At 45.1% G+C, this 18,129-nt stretch overlaps 1 protein-coding gene across 7 annotated transcripts in view; it reads right to left on the bottom strand.

Moving 5' to 3' along the window:
• The window catches only part of HIVEP2 (HIVEP zinc finger 2), a 135,654-nt gene extending 120,973 nt beyond the window's left edge, over positions 1-14,681 (bottom strand). For 4 of the 7 annotated variants that reach the window (XM_040057506.2, XM_040057514.2, XM_040057511.2 and 1 more), the window contains exon 1: positions 14,311-14,681. The gene's annotated coding sequence lies outside the window, so the exon portion shown is untranslated. Of the gene's footprint in view, positions 1-11,882; positions 11,905-13,295; positions 13,421-14,310 lie in introns of those variants that run through there. The other 3 variants (XM_058419707.1, XM_040057508.2, XM_040057509.2) reach the window with 2 other exon arrangements.
• Positions 14,682-18,129: the final 3,448 nt, after the last annotated feature.

Genomic DNA, 18,129 nt, shown 5'->3' on the forward strand with positions numbered 1-18,129 from the left:
CAACTAGAAATTCCCAGAATATTCCCCATCATTTTGTCTCCTCATTTACTACACTCAGCTGCCCAATGCCATGCTCTTCTGCCCCAGTAGGACACTGCCACTTGCACTGGTCTCTCACGCCAGGTACCTGAGGAGGTCTTCAGGCACGGCGACAAGCAGCCTCCCTCCCATTCAGAAGCTATTGGGAAAATGCTACATTGCCAAGAGGAATGTTCCAATTATATGGTAAGGATTGGGTTTAGAGTGAAAACATTAAACTTGAAATGGGATGATTCCATGTAGTGCAATGTGTGTGAGTGTCCGTAGAGACACAGTGGGAGTATATTTTTGTGTCTGTGGTGTGTCTATACATACTTACAAACACACTTGTACACATGTGAGTGTATAGATACAAAATAACAGACACCTAAATATATAATTATATAGATATTACCATTAGAAGTTTATACATTAAGTGATTTGGCGAAGTTGTACCAAAACCCTGTGGTTGTAACTGTCTTTTATAAGCAATGTCTTATGGAGATTCTTTGGGCAAAACACATTTAAGTCCTGAAAACTAAGTGGGGGAAAAGGCAAGCCCTCATCTAGTGGCTTCAAGTATTTATATTTTATTTCAAATGTCTAATCAAGACAAAGTAGATCTGAAACCCATGTTTAAGAACCTGAAGTTTTCAACAATAAGTAACCTAATTTCCAGAAACCAAAAGCAATTGCTGAAATACTTATTTAAACTGCTTTCATGGAAACAAAGAGAAAACATTTTAAAAATGTTAAAAATATTAAATCAACTTGACTGCTTCTGTATTTCATGAATTCAACAAGATCCTAGGCAACAATAATATTTAGAATAAATATTTTTCTCAAGGGAATAGCATTTTCACTCAAATTGACCAGATGATATCAATTAAAAAGAACAAAGATTAGATGCAGAAAACACATTTACTGACTTAAAAACTAAACTGTACTTCACTGAGTACAAAGCTTGTTTAAGAAGATACTGACTTTTTCCTTTTAAAGATCTTCTTACTTCTAAGGGGAAAATTTTTCCCCTTGCAGTATTTTGAACTAATTTCAATCCAAATTATGAAAATCTGCTCCCTGGAACTTCAGAGAGCACACCCTACTCAGTCTAAAGTACTGCACTCATACACAAATATAAAGCTGAAGATATACAAGGCAAATCCAGTACTGATTCCAAGCTCTGCACTTGGCCTATATGCACACCTTTAAAAAAAAGAGAGGAAGCTGAAGAGCGACATAAATAAATACAAACCAGTGATACAAAAAAATACAGTAAGTTTCTACGCGATATACCATCTGTTCCTCCAGAAATCAAGCTGCACCGAGCCACAGGGGCTACAGCTATGAAAAGCCCTTGTAGAAGAGCCAAATTCTGTAATGAGCAGTTTCAAAGCTGTGGAAAACTGTACCAGCCACCACAGAAAGAAGGCATCCTGCGATACGCTCAGTGGGAATTGCCATCCCCCCATGGTGTGGGCTGGGGTTACCCGAGCTGCCACAACCTCCTCAGAGAGCTCCCCAAATGTTGCAAACCCAGGGTCAGAGCTTTACAGCATACCAGGAAAGCCGGGCCGCGCTGCAGAGCAAGCGCTACGTGTCTGGGGATGTGGTGTTTCGCCATGGGTTTTTACGGGAAAGTTTTGTCTCCAGAGTTACAGACACAGTACACTGGATTTCCCCAGCTACTTCACAGACCACACCTCCACCGCTGCTGCTCCCTTCTCTTGTCCCGTGGATCGAGGATCAGCAAACAGAAATAGTTTCCAGAACATGGGAACGGGCACCCTAGTACGCCTGCTGCCCCTGAGGCACACAAAAAGTAGGAGCTGCTGTTGCATGCCAGATACTTGCTCACTGTTGTGTGCCTTACAGCAAATGCAGCGAGCGTCTTCCAGCCACTTGGGAAGAGAGGCAGGCAGGAGAGACCCAGATCAAAGAAGTGCTAAGGGGTGTTTCGTTACGGTGAAGAAGGCCAAGTTAAGGTGTGCAGCCCTCTCCTTTCAGCTGGCAAAGTCTCAGGTACTCAGAATTATGTATTAAGTAATTTCCTCCGCCACTTCTATTGTTATTCATTACGTGTGTGTTAAAAAAGGTATCCGGCCTTTCCAGACTTTGGTTGCAGTATCACGGCAAACACAGGCTTTAGGGCAAGGTCTGAGTTTTGTAAACCACGCTTACAGAGAATTCGCTTGTGTTCCCTGTCACCATCCCCAGAACAAATGACAGAATCGCAGAACTCTGGGCAACTAGGATACTGTACCTGGACTGGAGGGAATTCATGAGCCAACACATTATCACAGCTCTCATTAATAAAATAATAAACTGTGCAATTACAGTGGGTTGTAAACATACCTTAGGGTATGCAAGAAGGCACAAATTTAGAAATGGAATATTTCCAACAACCAACAACAACTTAAACAGGCAAGGATCCTTATCAAACAATTAGGTTACTCAAGAACTACTCCAATAACTGGCCCTTTTTGCCCAGGGTTATGCATTCTAGAATCATGTCATAAGCTTTCGTTGAACTAGGCTTTCTCCTCTTCCATTTTTATTTTGTTTGTACTGTTCAAAAAAAGAAAAATCTCCCCTCTGATCCATCCATCAGATGAGGTGCAAGTTTTTATCTTACACTACATCCAAAAATGGGGAAGTGCAAAGAAAAACTCCATTACCAGAGATAACCTAATTCAGTCTGGTGCTACTGGGCTACAGCTGGAGAAGCAGATACATAGGGCAGGTAGAGTACACCAGGATGAAACATCACACTAGAACTATGCAAACCTTTTGCATATATTGTTTTATCTTTCTTTTTAGGCTGAACCATACCAGAAACAAACAAAAACCCAAAAAACCTTTGAAATTATGCCACTTGAAATAAGAAGGCATCAGACCTCATTAAAAAAAATTAAAATAAAAAGGACATCATACACAAACTGAAATTAAATGCAAGTTTCTCACATCTTAATAATTCCAAAACCAGATCATGGGATTTCACTAGGGAGAGAAGCACAAAGGCCAGGTAAGATACAGCCCTTGCTTCAAGCAACTTCCTTTTCCAGCTGGGGTACAACTGCAAATAATAACAAAACAAACAAAAAAAAAATCTAAAACCACAGCTCTAAGCCAGTCAGTTGTAACGCTTTTACCTAAGACTTCATGTACTTTATATTCAAATTGCAATGAAAGCACCGTGGGGTACATAATGGTTTGGGGTTTTTTGGTTTTATTTTTTCCTGAAAGACCTTATACCACCTGGCAATGTAAAGATCATTTCTGTTGAGAGTGCCTCTTCTTGTAGGTCTTCTCTGTCTGAAGTATCCAGAGGCTGTTTCCATGTAGACAGTTTTTCCGACATTCTCACCTAGTGTCACTTTATTCAATGAAAAGCAAACCTTGCATGCTGAAGGTTTCCATTTATAGACTGAGACAGTCACGAGGAGCACTATTTCAGCAGTACAAATCCTATTTACAGCCAATGGCAAAATCTGGCCTCATGAAAAAAAACCTCAAAACCAGTTAACAACTTCCCATTCTTCACTTTTATTGGTCAGGACACAACCCAGAATGACAGATTTTTCATAATATTCCCAAGAGATGAGGCAGTTCACATGGTGTCACAAGCTGTGCTGGGCACAGTTTGGTGTCATCTTCTCACATATGGGGCACTGATCAGAAAACTGTGAGATGAGGGCAAGACGGTTTTGTGTTGGGTCCAGAGAAAGTGAAGGTCCAGCAATAGATCCATGTTGGCACAATGCAAGTGCTTTTCAGGATAGTTTTGATTTCCACTATCTATTTGCATGGGTAGTCTGCTTGCGGATTGACTTCCATGAGTCATTTCCCTACAACCACAGTCATTTCTGGTCATTTCCCTAAAACCATGAGAGCTAGCACCACTAGTTCAGTGTGGAGGTGGGCTTCCCATCAGAGCAGCAAGGCTCAGTGAGCACCAGACACAAGGTAAATGTGAGGCACCATTGATGGCAGGGCCTGGGGAACGACCCTTTCACTTTCTGAGCAGACTGAGAGTGATGCGACTACATCCTTCAAAAACACGAGGATGTAAAAGGAATTCAAAGTGCTTTAGTTTAAAGGCAAGTATCTTTATGGTCCAACAAGACATGACCTTGGCAGAGTCAGTCACAGGAGCTAAATGAGGCCATGCTCACTTACTGATCCTGCTGCATCCTGCTAGCAGCAGAGCACCAGGAACTGTGGATAACATTTTAGAAAGGTATCCTGGGCAGACTCTGATACACACTCACCGAAGTAAGAACACAGCAGTTCCTCATTTGAAAACTAATAAGATTTTTTACCTTTTCAACAAAATGTGGCCGTGTACATGCATCTGTATAGACATGTGTGAAATAAATGCTAACCATCAAACAAAAGTAATTAAAATAAATTTATTTATTTAAAACATTTTCTTTGATAGTTAACCAACAGCAGAAGTTGAACCTACATGGAATCCACGACAAATCTTCCTCCCAAATCTTCCCTGTTTGTGACACACAAGCCAGACCTCCAATCATGAAATTATTCCAGGTATTGTACTATGAAGGAGACAGAACATGACTAGAGGTAAAAGCTACAATCACATATACACACATGAGTCTAGATATATATACTTAGACATGGATTCTCAAATATTTCTTCACACAATGTGGCAAACCCCCTCTATTTTCTGCTGTAATATGTTCATTTTTATGGGAAAGCATCAAAGCAGGAGCAAAAAAAAAGCATTTTTATCTGAGATAAAATGACAAGTATAATTCCATCACCTGCATGTGACACTGTATGAATTAGGCAAGGAAACTGAAACATGGCTCTCTGTTTTCCAGTGTGTGAATCTGTAAATGGCTATCAAATATATTTATTACACTTTTGGCTCATCAGACAACCCACATGACTGAGAAAAAGAGAGTCAAAATTAGTTTCATTAATTCCCCTGCTTGCTAATTGGGTGGGTCAAACTACTGACTGGGATCAAATGATACTGCAAATAAATTAAATCAAAACCATGCATAAGCAAATGTAAAAATAAACACCTTCAAGCACTGAGCAAGATAAGAAGCATCATATTCTGCGTGCAAGTATCCACTGTATCCTTGAATGTGCCTTCCATACGATCTTAGTTACTCATCGACACATGCTTGTGCGACATGAGACTGGACAGGGATTCTAAAGACTGTACTACTAAAATTCTGTAGGTTAGAGGGACACTTGATCTGATAAAAATAACTTCCTGTAGGCAACTATAATCCATTGTCAGTCACATTCAAACCTCCCCATCTTACTGATCTTCCCCTCTAAGCCTCATACTCAACCAGCATACATCCAAAATTACCCCATTTTCTTCTATAATTAATAAAGTTGTGAGTGAGAAAGAGAAAGAAAATTAGAAGGTTTCTCTCATATTCACTCCATTTGTAGAAAATATGCTGCACTGAAGTTTTGGAGAGGTGTGCATAAAGGAACTCCATCGTCCCAAATGTCTTTCTCTTTCCTGCCTATCTGGGGAGCAAGGGGAGGAAAGTCAAGGTACAGCTACTGCAAGCTGCTTCACTGTTCCTACAGAAGAATGAGCAAAGACCCAGGACACACCACTATAAAGCATCACACAGAGGACAGAGACCGAAACTAAAGCAAAGGCTCTTTCTGTACTCTCATCTTTTACAAGTGAATGTGTCCAGTCCAGCCTCCCATCATAGAGGGCTCAGGTTTATCAGCCATGGATGAGGAAATCCCTACAACTCAGAAGCAAAACTAGCATTTCCAAGGTGACAAGTAAACGCAACTCGTCCTTGATCCAAAAGGAAAGCTTGAAAGACCTGATATGCTTCCATTCCCTTCTCTATTACTTTCTCACTTCTCCTTCAAGCCTGTTCATAAAAGATATAGAACAGTTACATTTTTTCCATTAAGACATCTCTTATTTAATAGAATCACTGAACAACTATATGAGCTGAGCTAAAAAACAAAGCAGAGAAAATGAAGGTATTGTATGTCATCCTTTAGCCTCCCCACATTTCACAGACCAAAGTCCAGTCAGACCAAAGAAAGGTGCCGTCATACTACTGCATATCAGTTCCAATTTACGACCTTACTTGTTTAGAAAAAACAGCTGACTCAAAATTGCCCTACTAATTACTCCAAATCATTGAGTAGTTTCACTAATGAGTGGCTGACTATGAAGTTCTTCACCGATAATTAACATTACTCACTACAGTGAATTAGGTCAAAGATGAGCACAATATGTGTATTTAATTAGTAATTAGGTAAATCAGAGATTAAAAATATATGACATATCAAACATGACAGATAACTTACTGGACCAACTTCACTGTCCTCTTGATCCCAATATTTTCCACCATAAAACCCAACTGCAGAGTTAGCAACACAGTGTTTGGTATCACTCTAGCTATAAAACAAATACCTTTCAGTCAGTCTGTGTTTCACTAACATCATTTCCTCCTAAGCGTATTATATAAATGACTCCTACCCTTACACTTTATCACAGATTTCTTCCAGTATGTATCAGTAACATCTTGCTAAGCCTGTATCAAAATTCAATTCTACCCCACAAATTAAATACATGTAGCTTATCCATTATTTAAACCTTAAGAAACCAAATATTCTAGCCAAGCAGCTCTGTGAAAATATTCACTAACTTTTAAAGGGATTTTGCTAATATTGCAGGACCAAGCATAAAATAATGGAACAGACTGCAAGTTTTGTTTGACACAAATTTACTAAGAATGTTGGAAGAGATTAAATTCACATAGCTTTGAAGAGATTTTAAAGTGAAATCTCTTTACTCGAAGAGCCTAGTATTATAGCCTCACCTGGTGATCAAAACAGATTATCATATCAAGACAGCAGCAAGATGTCCAACTTTATAGTTTCATAGTTGATTGTTTAATTCTATTTTTACCAAACTGTAGAAACTTTTATTGACTTACACAGGACTGGGAATTTGGCTGTGGGAGTCTATGAATGTCCTGCCAAAGATAAATGCCGTTTTCACTAAAGAACTATTTTAGTTCAGACAAATGCACTTAAAAGGCTTTTCAAAAGAAGTTTCAGAAATTACATTCATAAACATAGCTGATTTTAAATGGGAAAAAGTTAACATTCGTCCACCTCTACTGTTAAGGAAGACCATGAATTGTATTTGATTTTCTTTTCTAAAACATTAAGAAACCAGTTTTAGAAATTCAACTCTCAAGATGAATCAGTGTTTCACAGGTGTCACACAGGACTCCGTTGAACACTGTCAGCGTGCAGAGGTGTCAGTGAACCATGGGCCCGCACTACACTCCAGGGCGTCTCATTTTCATTGCTAATGCTTGTGCAGAAAGAAAGAAAATCACATCCAGTCCTCACAAAAATTGACAACAGTTAAGAGCAAATAAAGATAATATTTTCCAGCTAACTGAACTATCTATTTTAGCTGTATTTGAGAGTCAAGGAGCATAAAACTCCACATACTTCTAGAACTTTTGTAAGTATACTACACTCAGAATGACCTACACTGACCTATGAAGACTGCTAATAGATGCCAGCAACTTACGTCTCTGTTGAATACTGACTTTGGTCTAAACTAAATAGTTTTTGCTCTAACTAAATAGTGTCACATCTCGTTGTCAAGGAAGGGTAACCTCGGTTATTATTTCATACTATTCTTTCTTGACACACCACACATGTTTTGTTTTAATGCAAGCCACAAACACAAAATACAAAAATACAGACTGGGACATTTATCTCATTTAAACAAACAAAAACAACAAAAAACCCCACACCAGAGTGCAAGAAAACCCCACTGTCTAGTAAGATCAATTTTGATAACCTTCATCCTGTGCCACTGGATTTTTTAAACTTAGAGCTCCTTTCTGCCTAAGCACAGACATTGCTCTGTGGGAAAACTGCTATGGAAATAATTTTATTTCAACAAAATTCTCTGACTTTGTATCATATCTTACACTGTGCAGTTAGAATTTTCTTTCAGCTTTTTACATTTCTTTAGGAATACTATTCTCTGTAGCCGCAAAAGTCTAAACTTCACCATAAATTACAGAAAACAACCTGGCATTTTTCTGCTTCATTTTCTATGAGTATTTTCTTATGAAGAGGGTCAAACTCTATTTTATAGCATTACTTTTAAAATGTCACCTGGCACTGTAATTTCAATTCCTGTTTGCTCCTCTAGTTTTTACTTTTCTATTAAACTGAACTATACATGCAAATTACCTAACTGCTTTTCTTTGTATGAAATTTCCAATAAACTACTACCTGAAAAAGAAACTCTCTGTAGCAGTTAGATCTTGAATTTCTCCTGTATGACACAACAGCAATTACGCCACGCCTTTCAAAAAATACTGTACATCCTTTCCCCCCCCCTTTTTTTGCAACTTACATAAATCAAAGATTTTAGCCAGAGCTGCAGCAGTTTATTACAACTTACTTGAGTTGCAATTAAACATGTTTAAGAACAGATGTATTCTTTACTAGGTGCAGGATCAAATGGCTTGTACATGAGTTGCATCTTTCAGACTCTAAGTGTATTAGGGCAGAACTATCAACTTATAGAAAGGGGGAAAAAAAACAAAAAAACCAAGAAAATAGTTGTCTGTAAAACACAAATTTAGGTGCAACTAAACAAACCCATGCGCATATGAAGTGGCCATAAACTCATTACCTACTACATTATTACATTACTTGTGGTTTCCATGTCATATTTAGAAAGAACTTTTCTGCTGAGACCAAGTTTACACTGACAGCGATAGAACGTGCATAAACAAACTCAGAAAAAAAGGGATACTATCGCTATACAAACTGGTCATATCAGTACAACCATGTACCAGGGGAATTTACATCAGATAATTAAATCCATACTTGTGCACTGTATTGCTTTAAGAAAACCACTCAAGTGGTACATTTTTGGGTAGGTATGCCCCGAGACTCCCATCCAGAGAAAGTGAAGGGGGGAAAAAAGCATGCACGGTTTTCACTTATTCAAGTAAAAGGCAATATCCAGAGAGTATATCCAGTAAAAGAGACACATCCTAGGCAGAACAAGAAAATACCGAAACATAAGCAATACTGTGACCAAAACCAGTGTGGTCTACACTCCATTGCTGTTCCCTGGCATACACAGAACAGACTGACCATTTTGCAGACTTACAGAATGTGCCTGAAAGACAAAGCACCCAGAATTCACAATACTTCCTCAGAGCAAAAAGAAGCTCTTATGTTTATACCGTATCAATGATGACAAGAATTTAATCACAAGACAATAAAAAAAGGCAAGAGATTCCTGACAGACAAAATTACATAAGGTATTTTAATGTCTTCTTCTACACTGGGGATTTTGAAATACTATATATGATTGTTCCCCCACCCATATCCTCTCACACCTTTTCCATGCTCATAGCTTTGCAAGAGAGATTTCTCAGGGACAAACCTTACTGGGGACAACCTCCTACAAATGAGCAGCAAGGATAAAGCCAATTATTTAATCTATGAACAAAATAGAACAGTGAAATAAGACGTCCATGGTACCTCCCACTTGCTAAAAAACAATTTTTAAACCCCAAAATGTTTCCAGACATTAACATATTCTTTAATTTCACTAATGATTTCTTAAAGTCTAAACAGAGGCTTGCTACTTGGTTGTCATGGAAAAAATTCTAATATTTCTATTTACAGTGGATTTTTTCTCTCAGGCTGTCAGACCAGCATTTTCACAAGTCCTAATTTCACTTGAGAATTAAAAATATGGCTGCAATGAACAGCTTTTTAATATTTCCTGCTGAAACAGAGGAGTTTTTGCAAAGTCTTATAAAAATGTTTAAGCATCCAAAAGAGAAACAAGGCTGTACAAAGCTGCTATTTCCTGTAAGAATGGGACAACCAGCTTGAGACTTTCATTATTCTATCATAATTCTGTGCTACTTTATTTAAATGTAGCATCCCAAATTACTGACTGCATACGTGAAAAATACTATTCTCCATTTTCCGTCTAGCTTACAGTTCCCTTTGCTGTTCCTTCTTCTTTTTTTAGCAACTGCTAGATATTCTATTGAAGGGAAAAAAAAAAACAAAACACCCAACCAAACAAAAAATACTCCAACAAACAAATGGTTAAGCTACAGGAGAAAGCCAAATAACTAAAAAAATATTTAATCTGTAACATCTACTTCAGAGATGCTGTTTAAGAAATCTTGAGAAAAAATAACCTGCCTCTTTAAAAAAAAAAAAAAAGAATTTTTAAAGCAGTTTCCTCGTAACTTATCGGACCTTTTTCAAATAACAAAGGTATGCAGCCTCTGCACTCAACACTCCTGCTCAACTCCCAAAAGTATTAACAATTAACTCTTCCTGAAGCCTTTAACCCGTAAGAAAAATAATAATTATGCATTCCTCCTGCTTGGAGGACCAATAATTTAAAACCACATACTGACAGCCTGAGGCAAAATGGATAAAACATTTTCTCTTTACCTTCTGTGAAGACCATTGACACAAAGAACCAACTTTGCATAGGCCTGATTCATGATGGGACCTAAGACAGGGAGAGTCAGTACTCAGCTCTGGCAATTCACCTGCAGTTCTTAGGCAAAATCAGCTACAAGCAAGTAGTTGAGCAGTTCTTACAGAGCTGGATAGATAAATACCAATATAACCAACCACAGCTTATTATAAACCCCACCATGCTCAAATTTGAAAGACGGCCAGCCATATTTCATGATCCCAGTCACATTACTGTGACTTATACATTACTATGACTTGTATACAGGAATACTCCTAAATAGCAAGCATTCTTCTCTTTGATGGGTAAGTATTGCAGTATTTCACTAAGTAAACCACTTCTGCCAGGCACACAGCTCCCATATTCCCACTACCTTACCCAATATGGCTAAATTACAAAAGCAGCAACAGTAACTGCCCCCACTGTTGACCAAAAATGATGAGCAGAGGGACATACAAAATGGTACTCATTACTTTCACTTCTGTTTAAATCCAATTCACCTTGATTCTTTTTTTAAAAAGCACCTAAATAAATGAATAAGCAAAGATTGCTAAAATACTTAACAATAAATGCACTGCTTTAAAAACATCCAGCTTCGTGACAAACATGCAGACCAGGGTCATAAATTTGCTCACACAGCTGAGTACAGCCAGTGGTATTAGAAATAGTTAAAAGTCAAAAAAGAATAGCCTTGTAGGGTGCCACCACATAAACTAAACATGATATACTGCCAAACACTCAAGTAGACACATGTACCATTATTCAGCAAGGACCACATGAATGCATATGGCTCTCTGTTTTGTCTTCATAGTAACAAGAAGGTTTGTAAACAGATCTCACATATGAGGCAATCTAGTCACTTGAGAATCTAATAATCTGCCTTTATAAAGAAGCATTCTGCACTGTTGCCACACAATTGGACTTAGATACGCAATTAGAAGTCCTCTACATTTGTGCTTTGGGACAAGTGCTGCTTGATTCTATTCTAATCCATAGCAGCGAGGTTTTAAGAAGTCACCTCAGTCAGGACGCGTGGAACTGCTATGCCTAACAGCCATTGGAAAATAATATCAACACCACAGACTACAAAACATTAAAAATGCGGATTGTTCCATCAACAAAAGTAACGACACACTGACTTCATACCGTATCGCTGCTGCCTTTGCACAGCTGAAAACCACAGTAATCTTAAATACATTTGCAGATGACAGGAGTAACTTCTTGAAACTCACATGAAAAAGCCCTCTCAGCCAATTCCACAACACTTAAATTTTTTTGAGAAATGAGACAAAGCAAAAAAATATTTAAGAAAGTTTCAGATAATCCATACCTGAAGTTTCAGAAATATCTCCTGAGTGGAAGGATCAGGAAAGATCTAAGTGTAAATAAATATAACCCTCGGGTTAAACTTCATCTATCTAAATATGTCCACGTGCTGCAAATCTAACAGGCAGAGACTCTCCTATCTTTGAAAAACAGATGCACTTTTTCAGCATGTCTGTATATCATCTTCACTATCAAAATATTGAGGATTCCACACTGTGTCCTGATAACTTGAGGATCAAATTCCTCTGGTAGTGAGTGGTAACCCACAACAACAACAGAATTTAAAACTGGGCCCACTGAATTTGTACCTCGTTATACCAGTAGTTCCTTTAATCAAGTAATTTACTCTAAGTAGCCGGTGTCCCCAGAACTCCTGATGATGATGACCGGAGCCCCCTTGCGCTGGGAGCTGCAGGAACACACGCCTGCACCCGCAGCTCCGGGAAGCAGAGAAATACATACCCAGCCAGCAATGCTTCTCTTTTGCCACCCTAACCACTTTGTTTACTTCTTTCGTAATAATTCTCAGTATAAAGTCATTAGAAGGAAAAAAAAAGAAAAAAAAAAAAAAAAAGTGGCACCCTTGACTAAGTCAGCATAAAATGTTTAGTGCCCCCTCTATTATTTAATAATGTACAAACCCAGGCAGGTAAAAAAAGGCTAAAAGTAGGCTTCACTTTAAAATAAGACAAGGGAAATTATTTAGCTACATATTTCTGCTGAAACTCATTAGTATTTCGATTACTTTAGTTTAAAAAGGTTTTTAAGAATTATTGCCTAAAAAACCTCCAAGTCTTTAGTGTTTCAGCAGAAGTTTCATTTCTGCAACTATCATACTTAAAAAAAAAAAAAAAAAAAAAAAAAAAAAAATTGACCATTAGTGCCAACTAATAAGAAAAACAGAAGTCTTTTCCGGGAAATTAAGCTCTGCGGAGGTTTATCGTTGTCCCGGGGCGAGCCCCGGCCGCCTGCCCACGGAGACAAGACGTGCTGGCCGGCGGCCGGCCGGGACCCCGAGCCAGGCGCGCTGGGGCGGCGGGGCCTCCCGCCGGCTTCCCCACCCGCGGGCCGGAGTTCTCGGGGACATCCACCACCCGGAGCCCGGACATCGCCACCCTCCGTCCCCTCCGCCTCGGGCTCCCTCTCACGAGGGGAAGGCCGTGCTGCGCGCCAGCCCCCGGCAGGAAGGTCGGGGCGGGCTGCGGGGCATGACCCGGGATAACCCGGGGCTTTCCCCCGCCTCCCCCGCGCCGCTTGACCCCGCCGGCGGGGACACGGCGGGGACGCGGCAGGGCAGCCGGCCGCCCCTGCCCGCCTCCCGGCGCGGAGCCGGCGTGCGGCGGTGTACCCTATGCGATATCCTATGCGACAGGCGCGGACGTGCCGCTTACATAATCCCCGCCGGCCGCACACGTACCCCGCATTACATAAGGGATCGTGCCCCCGCCGGCCCCCGAGGCAGCCCCGCCGGCGGGCGGGGGGACAGAGGGAGGGAGAAAGGGAGGGACCCGGCGGCGGCCCCGGCCGAGCCCCTCGTTAACCCCCTTCCTGTGGCGTTTACACGTCATGGAACATTCCCGGAACGGGCCAACGTCCCACCCACTTCAGGGAACAGTCACCGCGGCGCAGCGCGCACACGCACTCTCGCACACGCACCCCGGCGCGGTGCGGGTCTCCCCGCACACGCACGCACTTCCCCCGTGTCCGGCACCCCCGCGGGGACTCGCCGGCAGCCGGGGCACATCCCCTCCGTCCCTCCCTCCGCCACCTCCCGCGCCCTGCCCTCCGCCGCGCCGGGTGGCCCCGGGCGCCCCCCCCCGCCTTGGTGCTCCCCCCGCTCCGCTCGCGGGGCGCCGGAGGCCGCGATGAGAGCCCCGTCGGGTCGGCCCCCCCGCGGGCGCCTCTCCCCGGCGGTGACCATGCCCATTCCCCGCCGCAGGAGGGGATTACGCAAGGCAGCCTTCTCCTCATCTGCATACACTTACAAGCCGGGTATTCCCCACATTTCCTAACGGCGTGTCACCGACAAAGGCCTGTCCCCGCCGTGTCCCCCTCCTGCGGCGGCTCAGCGGGAAGGGCCGCCGGCCGCGGTGCCCCCGGGGACGATGCCGGTGCCTGCCGGCGCCCGGAGCCGCCGCCACAGAGGTGACTTACCGGTCCGGCGGTTTTACAGCCCCGCCGGCTTCCCCCGCTGGCGCCCTCCCGCCGCCTTGCCCTCCATTTACCCCCGCGGCCCCGGGCGGCACTCGGAGCGCCGGCCTCAGACCCTCCCGCTCCGCTGAGCGCCCTGCCTGCCGCGGCCCGACCCCAGCCCCGCGGCGCCCCGCAGCCGAGCCCCGCCGCCCCGGCGCGGCTGTCAGCTGGTGCCGGTGACAGGGGACGAGCGGCGGGCAGGGAGGAGGGGGCTGCCCGCAGCAGCCGGTGCTGCTCACCTGGGAAATCACCGAGGAGGAAGGAGGGGAAACCCTCCCGGTGCCCTTGTTGTTGTTGTTGTTGTTGCTGCCGCTGCTGCCGATCCCGCCGGGCGCTCGTGTTGCTCCTTTGCTAAGGGCTCGCCCGGAGTGAGGCGGCTCGCGGTGCTTCTTTATATATAAAGACAGACAGAGATATTCCAGCGGCCAAGGGGCGCCCGCTTCACGCGTTTATCTTAAGGCAGGTCATTCCTCTCCCTCTTTTTGGAAAGGCTCATCACCATCTCCCTGACAGTGGCGGAGGGGCTGGTGTTGCACGGGGGAGAGGCGGAGGCCCGGGAGCCGCAGCCCGCCCTGGCCGCGGCGGGAGGGAGCGCTCCGCGCTGCAGGCGGCTCCGCCGGGCTATTCCTGGCACCACTTCCCAGAACAGAAGTTACAGGGCGGCGAGCGCGGAGCGAGCGCGGGGAGCGCGCCGCCCGTGACGTCACCGGGTCCCCCCGCGCGGCGGCGGGAGCGCTCCCGGGCGCGGTGCTGGGCGCTGCCCGCCCTGGGAGCCGTGCGGGGCGGGAGCCGCGGGAGCCCCGCGGCGGGGAGGGCGCGCACCGAGGGGGCAGGGCCTCGCAGGGCGAAGCCGCGGCCTCTCCCCGCCGGCGGAGATCGCCGCTCCCCTCCCCCTCCCCGCCGAGGGAACTCCCAGGAGAGCCAGTCCCGGCTTGCCGTGCGCAAGACGCGCGTCCTCCCGGCCTGAGAATTTCCTCGGAGGACGCGGGATCCTCCTGCCCCCTCCCCTCCCTCCGCTTCCTTTCTCTCCCTCCCCCGGCCCCTCCGCCCCCCCTCGCTCTCGCCTGGCCGAGATCACGTTAACTGTCAGGGAGAACAATACACCGCCGGGGCTCCCCGTGCCGCCCGCCGAGCCCGGCTTCACGGCCGAGCCCGGGTCTCCCCCCGGGCGGGGACCACCCCGACCCTCGCTCACCCCTTAGCACGTGGCCCCGGAGGAGGGGGCGCGCATCGGGCCGGCCCGGCGGGGCTCGCCGCCGCCCCGGAGGGCAGGCAGCCCGCCGCGCCGCCCCGGGCCGTGCCGCAGACATACGCATTTATTGCAACACCCGCTCGCCGCCGGCGCCGCGGCCGAGCGGAGCGAAGCGCCGGCCCCTGGAGCGGCCCCGGCAGGGCGGGCGGGGGACGCGGGCGGCCGCCGCGCCGCGCCGGGCAGCGGGGCTCGCATCTCCCCGCCGCCGCTCACGGGGCCGCCCGCGGCCAATGGGGACCCGCAGCGCCCGGGGCGGGATTCGGCCGGGCCGGGGCCGCTCTCCGCAGCAGCCCCCGGCCCCGGGGCAGAGAGGCGCTGCGGGGGGAATACCCTCCCGGCCGGGCGAGGCGGTGCTCGTGCTTCCTTGAGACATCCCACCGCCCTTTCCGCTGCGGTCGGGAACCCACCACGGGTTCTCAGAACCTTCGCCGAAGCAGGACCCGGCCCTGGTCCCGCACCTACACACGACGCGGGTCCTGCCGCTTATCTTTGAGTTAGTTAAGCCTGACAGCGGGTAGCAGGGCACAGCATTTGTATTCCTGAGATTTGCCACGGCTGCTCGGAGAGTGAAGCTCAACCGGCTGCCTCCCTCTCCCGGCCGCTCCGGCAGCGCGGGGGTCCCTTGCATGGCCTCGCCTGGTTTGGCTTTGCAGTGGCACCGGCAACCGCTGGGTTTTTGACAGCAGGTCTTCACTTGCTTTTCAGAGCAAATTTTCTTTTGAAGAATCCATTCAGCCGTGTTTACAGGCTGCTGGAAATTGATTCGAGGTGATACCAACTCGCAGCACTGTCACGGTAACATCGAAAGTCATACTAGCATCTGAGATTATTCTTTTGACTGAAATCAAGAAAAAAAATCAGCCTCGTGGATGAAAACGGAAAAGTTTATACATAAATCATTAAAGCGCGGTTCTTATGGCAGATGCCGGGGTAAATAAAACCATTATTTTCTAATTTTTGTAGCTAAGAATTTGAAGCCGTTCCTGCCTCTTTTAGGGACTAGTAACAATTCAGCTCAGAGCTGGCAATACAGGGACACAGAAGGGCATAGAATCTATTAATAAAAACCTTCTCATGCGACGGTGGTCCTTGGCCCCTGTTGATTTTGGTGATCTGAGTCAGGTTCCTAGTGCTTTATTTTGCTCAGTCCAGGAGGTGCAGGAGAGTCTTGGGATTTCTTGGGGTTTCCCTCAAGTTATAGTGGCAAAAGATCATGTGACCATCATTTCGTGATAAATTACGATTTCTCTTACCAAAAAAAAAAAAAAAAAAGCTGGCTCCTACAAGCCTGTTTGAATACTAGAAGGGCTGAACAAAGAGGGGTTTTCTCCTTGTTAGGTCCATGAGCATGTCTGTCCTTGTTTTCTTGATTTTGGTGTAAGTGATACTGTCATTCCTGACACCAAGTATTGTTTGACTGGAATTATTCTGTCTGAGCAAACATATTGACTTTGGGCTTGTGATCTTTATTTGATGTCATGTCAGAATAAGTCAATGGCAAATGGGAGGGCTTAGGATTTGTTTCAAATTGAGGTTTTTCCCATCCTGCTGTTTTCTACAACTGCAGCATTTATCTCTACCCCTAAATGATGGCTGCCAGTACCTTCCCCTCTGGGAGGCTGCAGACTCCTGACCAGCATCTTTGATTTCTTTGTGTATTCCCAGCATTGTATTCCTCTCTCCTCCCTCTCACGAGACTTCTGAAGTTCATTTTTACTGTCACAGAAACCAGCCCACAGAAGGTACTGCAACAAGGTTCAGTGTTCAGAATAGGAGTTTATTAACAGTCAGTCTCAAAACAATCTCAAAGCAAAAAAATGTTTCTCCATAAAGCCTTTCAAAATAAGTGTCTTTTTCCAATTACATTGGTAACTTCAAGAAGCTATACTGTGTGTGCTTTCCCACATTCCCGTACTATTGCACCATCTGAGCCACTGCCATTTCCTTCACTGTGGCTCTGCAAGGTATGTGCTGGAGCTACAGCTCTTCGGTGCTTTTGTGTTCCCAGGGGAGAGAGCAAAGCTACACCTGTGCTCAGAGACCCTCACTGTTGTACAAAGTTTGTTTGGCTCAAGCCCCAGAGCAGGTTTTGACAAGCAGCACAGCTTGCAGATGCAAGGGTCCTTAGCTTGGAGGAGACCTCCCCAGCCAAAGAGGCAAGGAGACCTTCAGAGGGTTCCTTCAGCCCTCTCCCCCTTTGTGCACAGTGGTAGGGAAGTGGGTGTAACTGAGTACTGGCTGACCTTCATCCCTGACCGATGCTCCTTTCCCCTCCCACGGGGAGCAGGAGGCAGGAGCATTGTCCCGCAGGGGGGCTGCAGCTGGGACGCCAGCGTAGTTTTCCTCCCAAACTCCAGCCAGTGACTCCGCAGAGAGGCATCAGACATCTGAATCACTTTCTCTCGCCTACTTGTGGCAACAACATAACTTAATAATGATGTCCTTGCATCACACCATCATATCATTTCCCTCTAGATTTTTTTGTTGTTGTTTACACCCAGCATTTAATAAAACTATCACTCCAACATAAAAGAGAGCTAAGGGAGCTCTCAGATGTAAGATTTACAGCTGTTATTTAAGTACAGATTTTGCAGATTCATCAAAAAATAAGTCATCCTTGCTGCTTGGAGAACACCTTGGCCATCACAGCTGCAGCTCACAGCAAACGCAACATACAATGATACTATTCATCAATGATGCTCACAGATTATGAAACGCTATAAATTATTCCAAAAATTTGGTTTGATCTCAGAACACACAGAATCCACCAGTTTTGTAAACTGTGCTGCTCTCAAAGTAGATAATA

This window comes from Hirundo rustica, chromosome 3 (assembly GCF_015227805.2).
Source record: "Hirundo rustica isolate bHirRus1 chromosome 3, bHirRus1.pri.v3, whole genome shotgun sequence".
Lineage (NCBI taxonomy): Eukaryota > Metazoa > Chordata > Aves > Passeriformes > Hirundinidae > Hirundo > Hirundo rustica.